Raw genomic sequence first — 15,458 nt, 5'->3', positions numbered from 1 at the left:
CGGAATTTGTAAACTTTGGCCAAAAGAATGATAAAAGCCAAAGAAAAACCCTACAAGATGAATGAGGTTGTTAAATAGGTGATGAGAACTAAGAATAAAACAAACAAACAAACAAACAACAACAAAAATGCTTTGTCGTCTGAATCCAAGCAACTACAATTCTAAAAGAGGTGGAAATGTCTCCTAGCATTGCATCATCACAAGGAATGCAGGAAAGCAGCCCAGCATGGCGATCCATAATGAGAGACTGCAGAGAACTATTATGTCTTACTGAAAGTTTCTCACAGAAGCATTCTAGCTGGCTTTTTGCTAAAGTAAAATGTGTATCACCAAGCACTCTCCCTAAGTAGCAAATTCAGTGTATACACTAAAGTCTCACAGGATAAGAAATTTCTTACCAGTTTTCTAAGTACAGAATTCTCTATCCTAATAGTTTTGAGTAATATGAAAAGAGAATTGTTAGTGATGAATTCATTTTCTACACTTTGCAACTTAATACAAAACAAATACCCAGCTCTTTTCTGCTTCTGGCAAATCTCTTTACTGACTAGAGCAATCTTTCTGTGCTCCAAATTTCAAGAGTACTTGGTTTATGACATTTGCAGCAACATTACTACGTTCTGTTTTAAATATTAGTTATTAATATTATGTTTCTTCATATTCTATTTGGTAAGGTTTGAATAGCATATACTGAGTGCAACATATATATTATGAGCAGGTACACTGTCAGCATGCATTCTAACTATGAGTCCACGCTGCCTTACATCTAAACACAAGATATATGTGTTCAGTTTTTAGATTGCAATCCTGTGAGTTCCAAAAGCAGACTAACTGTATCAATCAACACCCAATAGGAGAGGCAGCTAAGATATTAATACCATGTATGTTGCTCCAAAGATTCTGGAATAGGTTGAAGAGGTCATGACTAGAAAAAGAAAACCTCGTAAGATAAGTAAAACCACAGTATTGGCCATAGGCAATAGAAGGAGGTGGTGACAACATGGATGTGTAGGATTTTAAGGGGAGCAAACATTTTTGTGTACTTGTTAAAATCAGCTCCAACCACAATTGTCTTTATTTTCCAAATAAAGAAATGTTGAGAACAAGAATTGCAGAAGGTGGGGTTATGGGAGTTAATTGCTCTGTCCTTCTGTGACATATATATTCTGCAAGAGCAATAGAGCTATGTGTCTGCTTCCTGCATAATGAAAAACTACTTCCTAAAAGAAAGAGAGACTCACAGAATCCAGAAGCCTCTCCATAATGTCACAGAAGTAGCAAAAGGTAATTAGGGAGGAGACAATTGTGTGATGGACTGTTTGAAGTATGGGCAGATGCACATCTTGTAAGTCACCACACACAATGAGATGGGATTTTTAATGACAAAGCTGACATTGAGTCAGTCATCTTTCTTTGGGTACCACTCACTGTGCTCCAGTAAGGGACCCTAGAAAACTCATGGGCTTTCTGGGCAAAATCAATTCTTTGCTCCATCTTCAGTGGGTAAATAACATTTGTTTCAGTTATCCCAGGAAAAACCACACGGCAATGACACTTCAGGGCTCCTCTTAGCGTTTACACTGTACTCCAGACGTTTCCTTGAAAGCCTTGAGTACCCGCTAGCTTATGTGCATGAAAGAATTTTCAGAAGAGTGTAGGATGAAGGAAATCGGGGAAGGTGTCTTCAAGGATCTAGTACTTAGTCACTTTAATTAAGGCAAAGAACCCATTTATAGTACTCTGATTCTAAGAATACTGAGGGATGATGGTCTTAATTGCTGGGTTTTCACTAACTCTGAAACTTAGATACTTCTGTATTTGTTTCTACTAAACATTATATAATTTCTATAAACAACTAACCCTTCAAATGTTAAACTCAAGCTTAAGTGCACATTTTTTACTTATCATGTCAAGTTCTGTAATAATTAACCAATTAAGCGTAGGAAAATCTTATTAAAATTTCAAACCATACTTTGCTAGACAACAATGCTCAATCATCCAACAAAATGCTAGTTATTTTATATAATGTTATATAAATATACGTGATCTATTATACTATATATACTTTATATAAATAATTATAATAATTTATATAAATTATATATAATTTAAATAAAATGACAAGTGTCATTTTAGTACTACAAAATACCTAACGCTTTATAGTCTCCATTTTGGGGGAAATTTTCAGATTATATTTAAAAATAAAATAGAAAAATGTGAGTCATACACATTAAACTAAATTCTAGATTTCTAACAATAATGTGAAATATATCCTATTTCATTGTGTCTGTTTTCTAATTGTCCTTTCATGTATGTGTGTGTATGCATATGTGTCTACATGTAGAGAGAAATTGTCTACTGAATATGTCACAGAAGGACAAAGCAATTAACTCCCTTAACTCCACCTTTTGCAATTCTTGTTCTCAACATTTCTTTATGTTCTTCCACGGGAGCCCAGCAGAGGGCGAATGTTCTCTGCTTCGGTATAGTCTTGGAAGAAAGTTGAGTTTCTAAATCCCACATTTCCTGTTCTTCCTGTGACAAGACATTGGGGCTTTTCCCTTTGTGGGGTCTCTAAGGGACATTCTTCTCTTGCAGATTTTCCTAGTTAAACAGACCATGGCACGGTGAAGACGGCAAGGGACAATGATGTCACTTTTCTCATATTAACAGCTTGTATTTTGTTTCTTAGTAAAATGAGCTCCTTGAGGCCTCTTTTTAAAATTGGTTTAAAAAATGTTATCTCTATGCCTTATTTTATGTTGCTACAAAACTTGTTCCTTTTATTCAACACATAAGCATCAGACAGATACGGGAGAAAGCCAAAGTAGAAAACGAATATCAAAAGTACAATCAAGCCCTCAGAAGTTTGGGCTCAATCCTAACCAGCAAACTGTCCTTACTTCATACTTAACTCTGAGCACATATTGCACCCTCCACAAGGACAGGAATTACTGTGAATTCCACAAGAAGTTGCCAGGATCTTCGTTTCAAAGCATTCTTCCTGAATTAGTCTTTAAGCAAGGAAGAGAAGAGCACACCGTTGTGCTTCTATTGAAAAATAGCAATGAATTGTCTTGCCTAGAATGGACTTAGTGTTCAAAATTTAACACCCTGAGAACTTGTATGGCTCACTTTAATTCAAAATGCTGGATGATTGACGGTAGTATTTTTCCTAGTTAAGTTTTGAGTTGGTTGGTTGGCATTATTCTCCTGAGTGGCAAATAAAGCAATGTCTTAACGGCCCCACCAAGGAGAGTATAATGAGTGAAGCAGAAGTTACTTATTCTTTCCTTCCACAATGCTGCAGAGAACCTGATGGTGTATAGGCAATGGTTGTGCTGGTTGGATACAGGAATAGGGTCCTGTCCTAGAGCTTTTAGCTTGTCCATTGAGTGTAACTTATCTCATACCATTTGATACCCAGTTTTATACACACAGGCCTACTTTGACTGTCTATACTTAATGCACTCATGTAAATGGGATTCATCTACTTATATTTCTCCTCCATGAACTCACCACTCATGCCAACATTTAAACAGGGCTGACTGATGTCCTTGCTTTCACCAGTATCCATGAAGCAAATATATTAGGCAGTAGATATTAAATTATTATACCAAATCACCTGATACAATCAACTTTCAAAGAATAAAAGTTTATTTATTTCATGGTTTTGGTGGTCCTGGTACAAAATTAAGCAGCTCACCATGACAGGGAGCACATGTGACTGTGCATGCCTGATGGTAGCGTGCCACAACCCCTGGCCCTCATGACTAGCACCCTCCTTCTAGGTCACACTTCTGAAAGATGTCCACCCCCTTCTACCTCCATGCCAAAGTACTTTATCAAGAAGTCTCTTTTGTCCTAATTACCACATTTTTCTCCCTTTCCATCTTGATGAGCACATCATCAGCAGACTTCACACTTTCCCCATCATCTAGTGTTAACATCCCTTAGCTCCCACTACTCATCCTGCCCTCTTCTCCTCTCACCTGTGTGTCACTCACCTAACAGGAAACTGCTCCACCCTACCATAGAGTGTGTGCTGATTAACCAAGACTCTTTTGCTGGCTCCCTTTTGTCTTTTTATCCTCTGCTACATTTTTTTCACCTTCTAGCACAGTTCTTGGATAAAGCACTGGGCAAAAGGACAAATGGCTACATCCAGTAAACATAGAAAATTTGCTTAACCTGGGTCCTGCTAAGACTGAACCCCCAGTGAACTAGTCTATGGGGGGAGGGCGGCAATGGGGGGAGGGTTGGGAGGGGAACACCCATAAGAAAGGGGAGGGGGGAGGGGGATGTTTGCCCGGAAACCGGGAAAGGGAATAACACTCGAAATGTATATAAGAAATACTCAAGTTAATAAAAAAAAAAACAAAAAAAAAAAAAAAAGAAAATTTGCTTAAAAAGGATTCCTAGCTGTGGACTTGTCAAATCTCACTACCCCTTTATATTCAGTCACCTCTACTGAGTTCACTTCTGAAAGGCCTAAGCCACTTTACAGTCTTACACAGAGCACAGTGTTTCTTTACAGCATTGTGAACCTTGTATTTTACTTAGTGGGTGAAATTATTCTGATGACATGAATAGGTAAAAGTGAATCTTGCCCTGTATGCTGTTCAGAGAAGACTGAGTTAAACACAGTGTAAAAGTGTAGTCCTCATTTGTATTCCTTTCTCTCCTCTCTCTACCTCCATTGCTCCATTTGCCCTTCCTTCCCTCCTCTAGTAGCTTTGGGTGTCAAATCCCAAGCCTTGTGAATGTTAGCTCAGCACTTTACCGATGAATGACATCTCTGGAACTAATCTATATTTCTCAGTAAAAGATCTGGAGCTTTAGACAGTCTTCAGGAGTTGTAGAATCATACTTTCTTTTGCTTCATGTATATTTCATAACTATAAGATTCCGTGCTTAGGCAAGACTTTGACGCTGGATTGTAAGCGACTATTTTATCCCTACCTTTTCGCTTTCCTGCTTATTTAATAGCAGATGTGCTTCACCTGTCACTCAGTCATCAACATCCCATTGCAAAAGCAAACAAACAAAACTAAACAAAAACCAAAACAACTTTATTAATTTAATGACATTTCTGGTAATTTTTAGTTGATATATTTAATATAAATCATACAGGTTTTAAAAATTTAGGGTATGTGAATAGCAAACTATTAGAAGTATTAAAAAGTGGTATAAGATACTTGTTTATACTTCAGAGGGAGCCTTTGCGTGGGAAAAGGCTTTGGAGACGACTGTTTCATTCTTTCTTCTAGTTTCCATGCATTTAAATAGTTTCTAGCACCTCTAGGGTCTGCAGTACCAAGAAAGGAAAGAAAAGCTATAGGGAAAGGGAACTATGTAGAGAGTTCTTAATGTGCACTTCTTGCTGATTTTGTGTCGTTCATTTTTGTTTCCTGCAGAGTCTGATGTAGCCCACCCTGGACTCCAAGCATACATTTATATTCCTGATTCTTCTGCATCTCAGAGTGCTGGGGTTACAGGTGTGAACGATCACACTTGACTAAGCAAAGTTCTTTTTAATCAAAATTTATTGGTTATTTTACGTATTTACATTTCAAATGTTTTCCCCCTTTCCAGTTTCCCCTCCCATCGACCCTCTCCCCCTGTTTCTATGAGGGTGCTCCACCACCTCCACCCCCTACTCCTGCCTGGGGCATCTAGCCCACAGGACAAAGAACCTTCTCTCCCATTTATTCCATATAAGGCCATCCTCTGCTACATATGCGGCTGGAGTCATGGGCCCCTCCATGTGTGTTCTTTGGTTGGTGGTTTAGTCCTTGGGAGCTCTGGGAGGTCTGGTTGGTTGATATTGTTGTTCTTCCTATGGGATTGCAAACCCCTTCAGCAACTTCAGTCCTTTCTCTAACTCCTCCATTGGGGTCCCTGTGCTCAGTGCAATGCTTGGTTGTATTGGTAAGGTTTTGGCAGAGCCTCTCAGGAGCCAGCTATATCAGGGTCCTGTCAGCAGGCACTCCTTGGCACCTGCGATAGCATCTGAGTTTGATATATGGGATGGATCACCAGATGGGGCAGTCTCTGGATGGCCTTTCCATCAGTCTCTGCTCCATTCTTTGTCCCTGTATTTTCTTTAGACAGGAGCGATTCTCGGTTAAAATTTTGGAGATGGGTATGTGGCCCCATCCCTCAACTGATGGCCATTTCTAACCACTGGATAAAGCAAAGTTCTTAATCGATGCGTAAACAAGAGAGAATCATTCTTCCTTTTCCCCCCTTTTCTTTGTTTTCTTTTTAATTAATTTTTGTTTTTACTTATTCATTCCACATCCTGCTCATTGTCCCCCCTCCTGATGGTCGTCCCCTCCAACAGTCTTTCCCCCATTTCCCCTCTCTCTCTTCCCTGAGGGGTGGGGCTCCCTAGGTATCTCCTGGACTAGTATTGTCCCTTCAAGTCTCTGAGAGGCTAGGCATTTCTTCCTCTCCCACTGAGGCCAGGCCTGGCCACCCAGGTACAACATACCCCACAAATAGGCAACAGCTTTGGGGATAGCCCCTGTCCCAGTTGTTCGGGATGCACATGAAGACCCAAGCTGCACATCTGCTATATATGTGTGGGAGGCTCCGGCCCAGCCCGTGTATGTTCTCTGGATGGTGGTTCAAACTCTAAGAGCCCCAAAGGTCCACATTATTCGACTCTGTTGGTCTTCCTGTGAAGTTCTTATCCCCTTCGTGGTCCCTGACAGATGTTTAAATCAGTCTGGTCTATGTTTTCAGATGTTCTCTTATCTTTTGAACCAAGAATCCATTCAGATCCACCCCTATCCACCATAGAACTTGACACATTGCTCTGGTGTCCCTTGTGCTCTCCGATCAGTTTATAATCTGGAAGAACACGTGCATCTTAATGACAGGGCAGTTTCCCAGGACCCTTTAGCAGCCTATAAGATTGCCCACAGGATGACACCCACACACCAAGCACAACTGTCACCTTCACATGTAAGGCACCACCAGTCTTTCCCTTGAGTCAAGTTAAGCCCTTCCCATTGGTCTTTAGATAAAGAACATATACTGAATATTTTCACACCATAGAACCTGGGGAGCATTTTCCAGAACAGCATGGGTCACCTTAGATATACTCTTTGTAAATACTTACTCTCTTCTGCTCTTTTCAGTCACTACACAGATCCATTTAGAATTTAAGTCATGGTATTGAAAAACATGCTATTTCTTTACATAACCATGTTGAATGTTTATATGGTAACCCAAAGCCTTCTTTTTGAAAGAGGGTTACAGTATGGATTCAAAGTTCCGTGTAACAGACTATTAGACAGTTACAAGCCTGTCTCACTAATATAGTCTCGACTCTGTTTTATTCCTTCTTAGTAGAGTCTTGTTGGGTAGATCAGAGCAGAGATATTGATGCTCCCCACTTAGCACCCCACTGTTAGAAATAGAACTGTGTGTGACCATACTCATAAAACCGCGTTCAATTTGCCATACAAGGTATTGCCATTTTCATCCAATTAAGCATTTCAGTATTTCCCTGAGATATGAGCTTTATCTTGAAAGACTATCTCTAGCCCAAGGCAATATAGATCTTCCTTTCTATTTTCCTCTAAACTGTTTAAGAAAAGCTTACTTATATTTAAATACTTAAATATTGACCTATGTGGAATTATCTGATATTATTTGTAATATGAGTAATCTTCTTGGGCATTTTATGCAAATTTGATGCTATTTAGTATTAAATGGCTGTGCTTCTCCTATTCATCATAGCCACCATTTTTTTCCTGAGAATGTATCTAAATGTGGAGGCAGATTCTGACCGGATCATGTAGATGTTTCTTTTCCCAGTAAGTGAAAGCATCCTTTGTTAACAAAGGGAAATTAATTTGAGTTACTGATGTGAGCAATCCCTCTATTTTCCATGTTTCCATGGTGTCTACAGAAGACCCAGGAGCAATATTGAAACTGCTTTTTTCATTTTCTGGATATTTTTATACCTCAAAATAAATGTTAGGTAATGAACTATTAGTAACATAAGTTCATTTATTATTTTCTATAATATGCTAATTATAAGAGATGATTGAGCTGGAGAGATGAATGTGAGAGGAGGGATAGATTCAAGTACTTGGCATGCAAGGATGAGCACTGGGGTTCAGATATCCAGTATCCACATCAAGTCCAGTGGGCACGGCAAACAACCACAATCACATACTCAGAAGGGAGAGACAGGGATCCCCTGAGAAAGCTGGCTCTCAGGACCAGCCACATTGGTAAGCTCCAGGTTTGAGAGATGCTACCTGCCTCATTAAATAAGGTGAAAAAGTAATCAAGGCTGATTGCTAACATGAAACTCTGGCCTCCACACACATGTGCGCATAGACATGTGTACCCCTCCACACACATGTGTAAACCTAAACACATGCAAATACATTTATCCCAACACATCTATCAAAATAAAAAATAAGTTGTAAGGAGACAAATGAAAGATATTAATGATCTAAATCTTATTTTATTTTCAAAATTCCTAATAGATAAAAGATATTATTGTACCTGTATTAGAACAATAGTAAAATAATTATTTCTTGCAAATTGGTCATTCTGGAATTAATTTTATTAAAAGATACTCTATTTTACACACAATGCCATTCCAAAATATTCAATAAATACCAATTGTGCATGGTTTTTGACATTGTATCAACATTTGGTTTGAAATGGAAAAATGGGAAAAGTTTTTTTTTCAAGCTGCGCTCTGACTCTGTCCAATTGTGAGAGTGGAACGATGTGCTAAAATGACACAAACATCATCACGGTTGCAATAAATAGGACAATGTTCGCCCCTGAGCGAAAACATACAGAGACCGAGAATATTGGAGCATTTTACTTTTGCTGCTTTTGTTCTGCAGGTAACGATTATAAATGGCTTTATTTAAAAACACTTTGGGCAGTGAGCTCCAGGTAGTTATGAAATCTAATGACTCAAGTGAAATAATGCCAATATGTAAGCTCCACTGAAGAGAATCTGTAGTTAAACAAAAGCCATATGGAGAAAATGCCACAGTATGCTATCCATACCACATCTATAATGAACCTTTATAAGGATGAAGACTTAATTAAAAATTACACAGCAATCTGTTAGCTAGAAGTTTGAGGTCAGTCTTGGCAGATTAAATACTCAGAACTTCCTTTGCCATATGCTTGAATCACCGTGTGGTTTCCTAGGGGGAAATTTATGTGACCATTGATGGCACATATTTCAAGTGAGATATATGGTTTGAGGAAAACCACACAGGCAGGCAGGAGCCAAACTTAGTTCACTAGTAATCTCATTTGAATATGCTAACTCTTCTACAAATACTGGCTTGATTACAAGAAGGTAGGGAAAGGACACGATGTTGGGAGATGAATCCATATTTTATGTATTTTAAAATATAGATGATTTGAATATGCAAAATGAAATATAATTCATTTCCTTTGCAGGAAATCCAAACTCCAATCAAGTTATATTATGTATTGGCTTGGATTAAAATATAAGAGAAACTCATCCCTCAAGCAGATTTGGATTTATTCTTGGAACTCTTTTCCAAGCTGATTTTGGACTTCTGCAGGTACACATACATGCACGTGCATGTGTACTCACAGGTGTGAGCATGCTCATGCATGTGCAAGTGCACTTGTGCACTTGCACACACACACTATTAGCACCACCACCACCACCACCACCACCACCACCACCACCACCACCACCACCACCACCACCACCATTTCGCCTGTCATTTCTCTGTCCCTTTGCTCTCCATTTTCAGCCCCCTGCCTAGCTGCTCTGGACCTGCTTTTGATGTAGAGCTCATGTATCTCACTTACACCAATCTCACTGCTTGAAAGTCTTACAGTGACTTACAGGAAGCACGGAGGCAAAGATTATGCAAAACAATGATCATGAGAAAGCTATATCAACAGTGAAATTAACTGGTGTTGGTGTGATGTATGTTTCTGGTTTTCCTAAATGCTGTATCCCAAGTTATACTTCACAGCATCTGTCTTCAAGAGAGAAGACTATTTTGAGAAAGTCAGTCATCTCATTCCTACACACACACACACACACACACACACACACACACACACACACACGCACGCACATGCACACGCACATGTATAATACAATACAAAAACTATACAACCTGAAAGGGACACCTTAGTAAACCTGGTCCCCTACTGTGAAGAACCCTGAGTGAAACACAGGCACTTGGAGTAAAAAGATGTTTGTAAATTCCTCATGTTGTTGGTTTCAAAAGATAGAAAGAGTCCCTATGGTTGGTGATTGCACATGGAATCTGGACTAAGGGGAAAGGGCAGCACTCAGCTTGTTCAACAAAGGAAAGGAGTCGAATGGATTCAAACTCCTGGAATAATCCAGTGAAACCAACACTGGCTTCTGCCCTCATACTTGGGCACCCTAACAGCTACAGTTTATGATTGCGGTGATGTTTCCTAACTGATCTTTTCAACATGCAAAGGAACATTCAGTATCAACAAAAGCTCTGCATCTAAACAGAAGAGTGATGGAGATTACACCGGCCCAGGATCTAAGACAGATTTAGGATCTTTTTAGCATCCACCCAAACTGGGAAAATATTTGGAGCAATGTTTTGTAGCATGTTGGAAACATAAAAACAAGAACAGAGCATGAGAATATCTGAATTTAAATTTTTCTTTACAAAAATCACAGATTAGAAATATCAAGTATCAAATATTCAAGTAGAAAGGCACAATTTTTTTGGCATTATAATTTCTCTTTCTACAGGGAGTAGACAGAATCTCACAATAAGACATATCTAGCCATCGTTCAACACACATTTCCTCATGTTGCCCTCCACTAGGCCCTGTTCTGCATTCTGGGAGTGAAACAGTGAACATTAGGCATTCTCTATAAAAGTCTCATGTGCTATGTAAAGTTACAAACAGCTAAAAAATTAGTGCAGGGCATTGATGGATAATGGCTGTGAAACTTATTTGTGTTGAAAAACAAGAGTTACCTGAGGGAATAATTCTTTAAAAAAAATTGTTACATGAATTCAAGGATTAAATTAGCCATTGGGAGATCAGGATGAAAAGTCACTTTCCTTCAGGGTATGGGTATTGGTAGGTTGGCCATGCTACAGTGGAAGACTTCATACCCGCGTACATATGGACATCACTAATTAGGCTCCGTGGGTTACTAATTATTTCTTGAAAAAATATGCAGTTGGGAGAGGAACATATTAGGGGATCTCAACACAGAGATAAAGCCAAGAAGTGAGGGTGAATATTATTAAAATGCATTGAATATATGCATTGAGTTTTCAACAAATAAATAAAATGTTATTTTTTAAAAGAAGTATAATATTCTGGGATAAAAAGAACAGTTGTCCAAAATGGCTGAAATAGACTCAGAAGGACCCAATGTGTAACCATAACTTATGAGGCAGGGGAATTGCTTAGAAGACAAAGTTAGGGAAGATGGAGACATTTATATACTAGAATACTGAGTCCCTGAGTGAATATTTGTATTGGGTTGTGTAACCTTAGATTTTTTTTAAAACCTACTTTTAATAAAGGTTTTTAAATGCTTTCACACCCCTTCTAGCCCACTGTCCAAAGGTAGGGGAAAAAACATGGTAAATGCGACAAAGGGACGTGGCCCTGTTTAGAGGTATTTCTTTAGGGCAATTCCAATCTCCTATTGTCAGGGGATCAGCAGCCCCGTTCAGTAGTTTCAGGATAACAAACATGAATCAAGAGCAGTAGTGAAACAAACCCACAGAAACAGCCATGCCTACAGTCAGTGGGAGTCGCCAGGACCAGCCAGGGTGCCAGGAGTTCTCAGCTATCCTTCTCTCAATGTAGTGAAGTTCACCGGAGATGAAGGTGCAGATGCAATAAGCGTTGCAAAGCTAGATATGCAAATGTCCCATCACTATCCATTGAATCCTATTTATACTTCCTTTCAACATCACGTGTCCTTCCATGGGTCTTGCCTCAGCAAAATACCACATGAGTCGACTTTACCACACGAGTTTGTATCACATGACCCAAACAAAACCTTTCACTACAGAGTATAACCACAATATGAAACCACTAAAGCTCTCAAATAGAGACAACATAGTATTTATTGTTCAAATCAATATTTTTTTTCAGTGAACAAAATGTGTTTTCCCTAATTAGTAGCTTGGAACTACACCCCAGAAACAGGGGACAATGTAAACAAAGGGATACATATAGTTACCAGTTTCAAATAGGTGAGCAAAGATGTGACTGGTCATTTTTGGGGTCACAGAGCACCAAAGAACTTATTCACACTATTTTTGAGTTGTAGAAATGCAAGCAGGGAGAATAATTAACCATCTTTTTCATCAGCCTGTAAGTTAAAGAATAGTAGACTCAACAAGTGTGCTAGAAGACATGGCAAAGTACTGAGTTATCTGTTTGGATACAGAAGCAACTGACTTGTCAGTTGTGAGAGAGTAGGGGGCTTTTACAGATGAAGATGCAAGAAGAGATTCCAAGGTTGGGGTCCTTAGCTCATGTCTCTGGTTTCAGCACTCAGGAGGCTGAGGTCCATGGATTGCCATGGGTTTGAGACAGGCTACGGCTGTATAGTTCCAAACCAGCCTGATTTACATAGAAAGATCCTTTCTCAAGCAAAATTAGAGTACATCTCTCTCTCTCTCTCTCTCTCTCTCTCTCTCTCTCTCTCTCTCTCTCTCTCTCTCTCTCTCGCATGCACACACACACACACACACACACACACACACACGCACACACACACGCACACACACACACACACACACACACACCCACTGCGTAGAGAACTAGAATTAACACTGGCTTAGTTTACAGACGAGTAATTAGGTAGTCTAGATATCCACAATGTCATTGGAGTCATTAGAGAGAGAACATTCTGGAAAGGTGGAAACAGACTTCTAGAGCAGTGAGGCTGGAGTGGGTGACTGAGTGGAGGAGCACCCTCATAGTGGCAAAGGTGATGGGGAGGGGGAAATGGGATGGTTTTTTTGTGCAGGGGTAACCATGAAGTGGAATATTATTTGAAATGTAAATGCATAAAATTATTAATAGTACAGAAACAAAATAACACTTTATAGATATCTGATGTGTGTGTGTGTGTGTGTGTGTGTGTGAGAGAGAGAGAGAGAGAGAGAGAGAGAGAGAGAGAGAGAGAGAGAGAGAGAGAGAGAGAGAAAGAGTCCAGCGTGTAAGTGTGGGCATATACATACATACACACACACACACACACACACACACACACACACACACACACACGTGTTTAGAGAACAGAAAACCATCTACAACATTGGCCCTCACCTTGTTGGAAATTGTCTTTGGTTTTGACATTGTGAAATTGATAGCTGGCCTGCTAGATTCCAGTTTTGCCCTGTTTCTGCCTCTTGTCTTACCATAGGAGAACTTCAGTTAAAGATATATGCTACACTGCCTGGCTTTAACATGAGTCCTGAGGATTCAAATTCAGATCATCATGCTTTGATAGCAGCACTTTTCTTTTTCTATCAGTGTATAAATGGCATTATTAAATTTTCTAATTCAGGTTACTATTAGTTTTTTCAATTTATTTTGAGAAAGGGTCTTACCATGTATCCCAGGCTGGCCTGGAACTCATTATATAGATCAGGCTATCTTCAAATTAAGACATATTTGCCTGCCTCTTGAGTGCTGGATTCAAAGCAGGTACTGCTATGCATGCCTTTATTTTTCTGTTATTTTAAGAAATTTAAAATACAATTATATCATTTCCATCCCTGACACTCTGTCCTCCATCCAACTCCCCACATATCTCCATTTCAAATTCATGAATATCGTTTCCTTTACTATTCCTCTTGCACACATATATTTGCATAGAATTATAGTATAAATAAAACTTGTTGAGTCAATTCCATTTATGGTGATTGTATATGATTTCAGAGCTGGCCATTTGAAATTGGATAAGATATTGGGAATCTCATCCCTGAGAAAGAGGGATTCTCCAGCTCCCAGCATCCCTTTGTTGTCTATAGTTCTTTGGGTAGGAGTGGAACCCCATGAAAATTCCCCCTTCTATGTTACCATGGTGATGTCATTGGTCAAGTATTGTAAAGGAAGCCATACTTTTGAGGTACCACGGATGTAGCTTCCCTGTCATTTCTAGGAGACAAAATTTCACAGCATACTTCTTGGTTATCTGGCTTTTACAATCTTTCTGACCCCATTTCTGAGATACACCCCAAACTTCAATGTGTGGAGAAAGTTGTAAACATATCAGTCTGGGCTGAGCACCTGGAGATCAATCTTGCTCACTACATTTTGAAGAGCTGTGGCTTCATGTGATGGTCTTCATCTGCTGAAAAGAGAACCTTCTTTGGCAAAAGGGGAAAGCTCTACTCATCTGTGGTTTTGAAGATAAGTGCTTAGAATGCAATTAGTACTGGCTTAGAAAAGTGACAGTAGTAAGTTATTCTCTATGATCCATGATCTCATTGGCCTCAGATACAGGCTAGTAATCCATTTCCAGACAGTGTTTCCCTCTGTTGAGTGGGTCTTAAGTCCAACAAAGCAACTGCTGGTACTACCATGATAAAAGTGACACTATTGCAGCTTTAGGCATATCTTTCCATGTTGTTAATTGCTGTGAATCATAACCATCACAACTGGGTATAGGACAATTGACTACTTTATGTTTGGCAGCTTGCATACTGCTTTCTGGTACAATGAACGCTCGTCTTCAGGAAGGAGTCTTTCATATCAAAGCCAGCTAAAATCTTCCAAGTGCTGTGTCCCGACTTCATGTAGTCTTCCATCATCAACCATGTTGTAAACTCCACCAACATTCAGAATAAAGAACAATTTGTAAATCTCAAGGCCATTGTCATCATGAGATTTCTGAATCTGGTCTTTCAAACATTCCCCTGAGAACCATCCTTTGCATTTGCATGAAATTCACCTTGTGAGGCCCCAGCGTGCGATGTTTTATTACAGATATGGTAGGACTGTAGAATCTGTACTATTGTCAACTTCTACACAGATGGTTGTGAAGCAACATTTTGTCTTCTTGATTGCCCCATTAACATGTCAGATGCAGAGAGAAGTAGATATTATTCTCACTTTTTTCTGGTGTGTGTTTTGATGAGGAGAACAGGAGGGAGGCAGAAGAAATCCATTCCTCATTACATCCTCACTAGGTCGCTGCGCATTTGATGCCCTTTTCTTCCATTCTGACTGTATCTTGTTTCATCTCAATCCAATTCAGCTAAAACTTCAGTTCTCAGTGTTAGCATATAAGGAATAAGCAGACTAGATTTCTTTCTTTTTGTAAAATTATTTGACATTTTATTGTAATTATGCTATTTGCCCCTTTCATTTTCTCCACTCTCAAACATCCCGACCCTGCTCCCTTTCAAATTCATGGCCTCTTTCTACATTAATTGTTA

The sequence above is a fragment of the Rattus norvegicus genome, chromosome 4 (assembly GCF_021556685.1).
Source record: "Rattus norvegicus strain SHRSP/BbbUtx chromosome 4, alternate assembly SHRSP_T2T, whole genome shotgun sequence".
Classification (NCBI taxonomy): domain Eukaryota; kingdom Metazoa; phylum Chordata; class Mammalia; order Rodentia; family Muridae; genus Rattus; species Rattus norvegicus.
The sequence above is the reverse complement of the archived record's forward strand: the minus strand, read 5'-3'. Positions refer to the sequence as shown.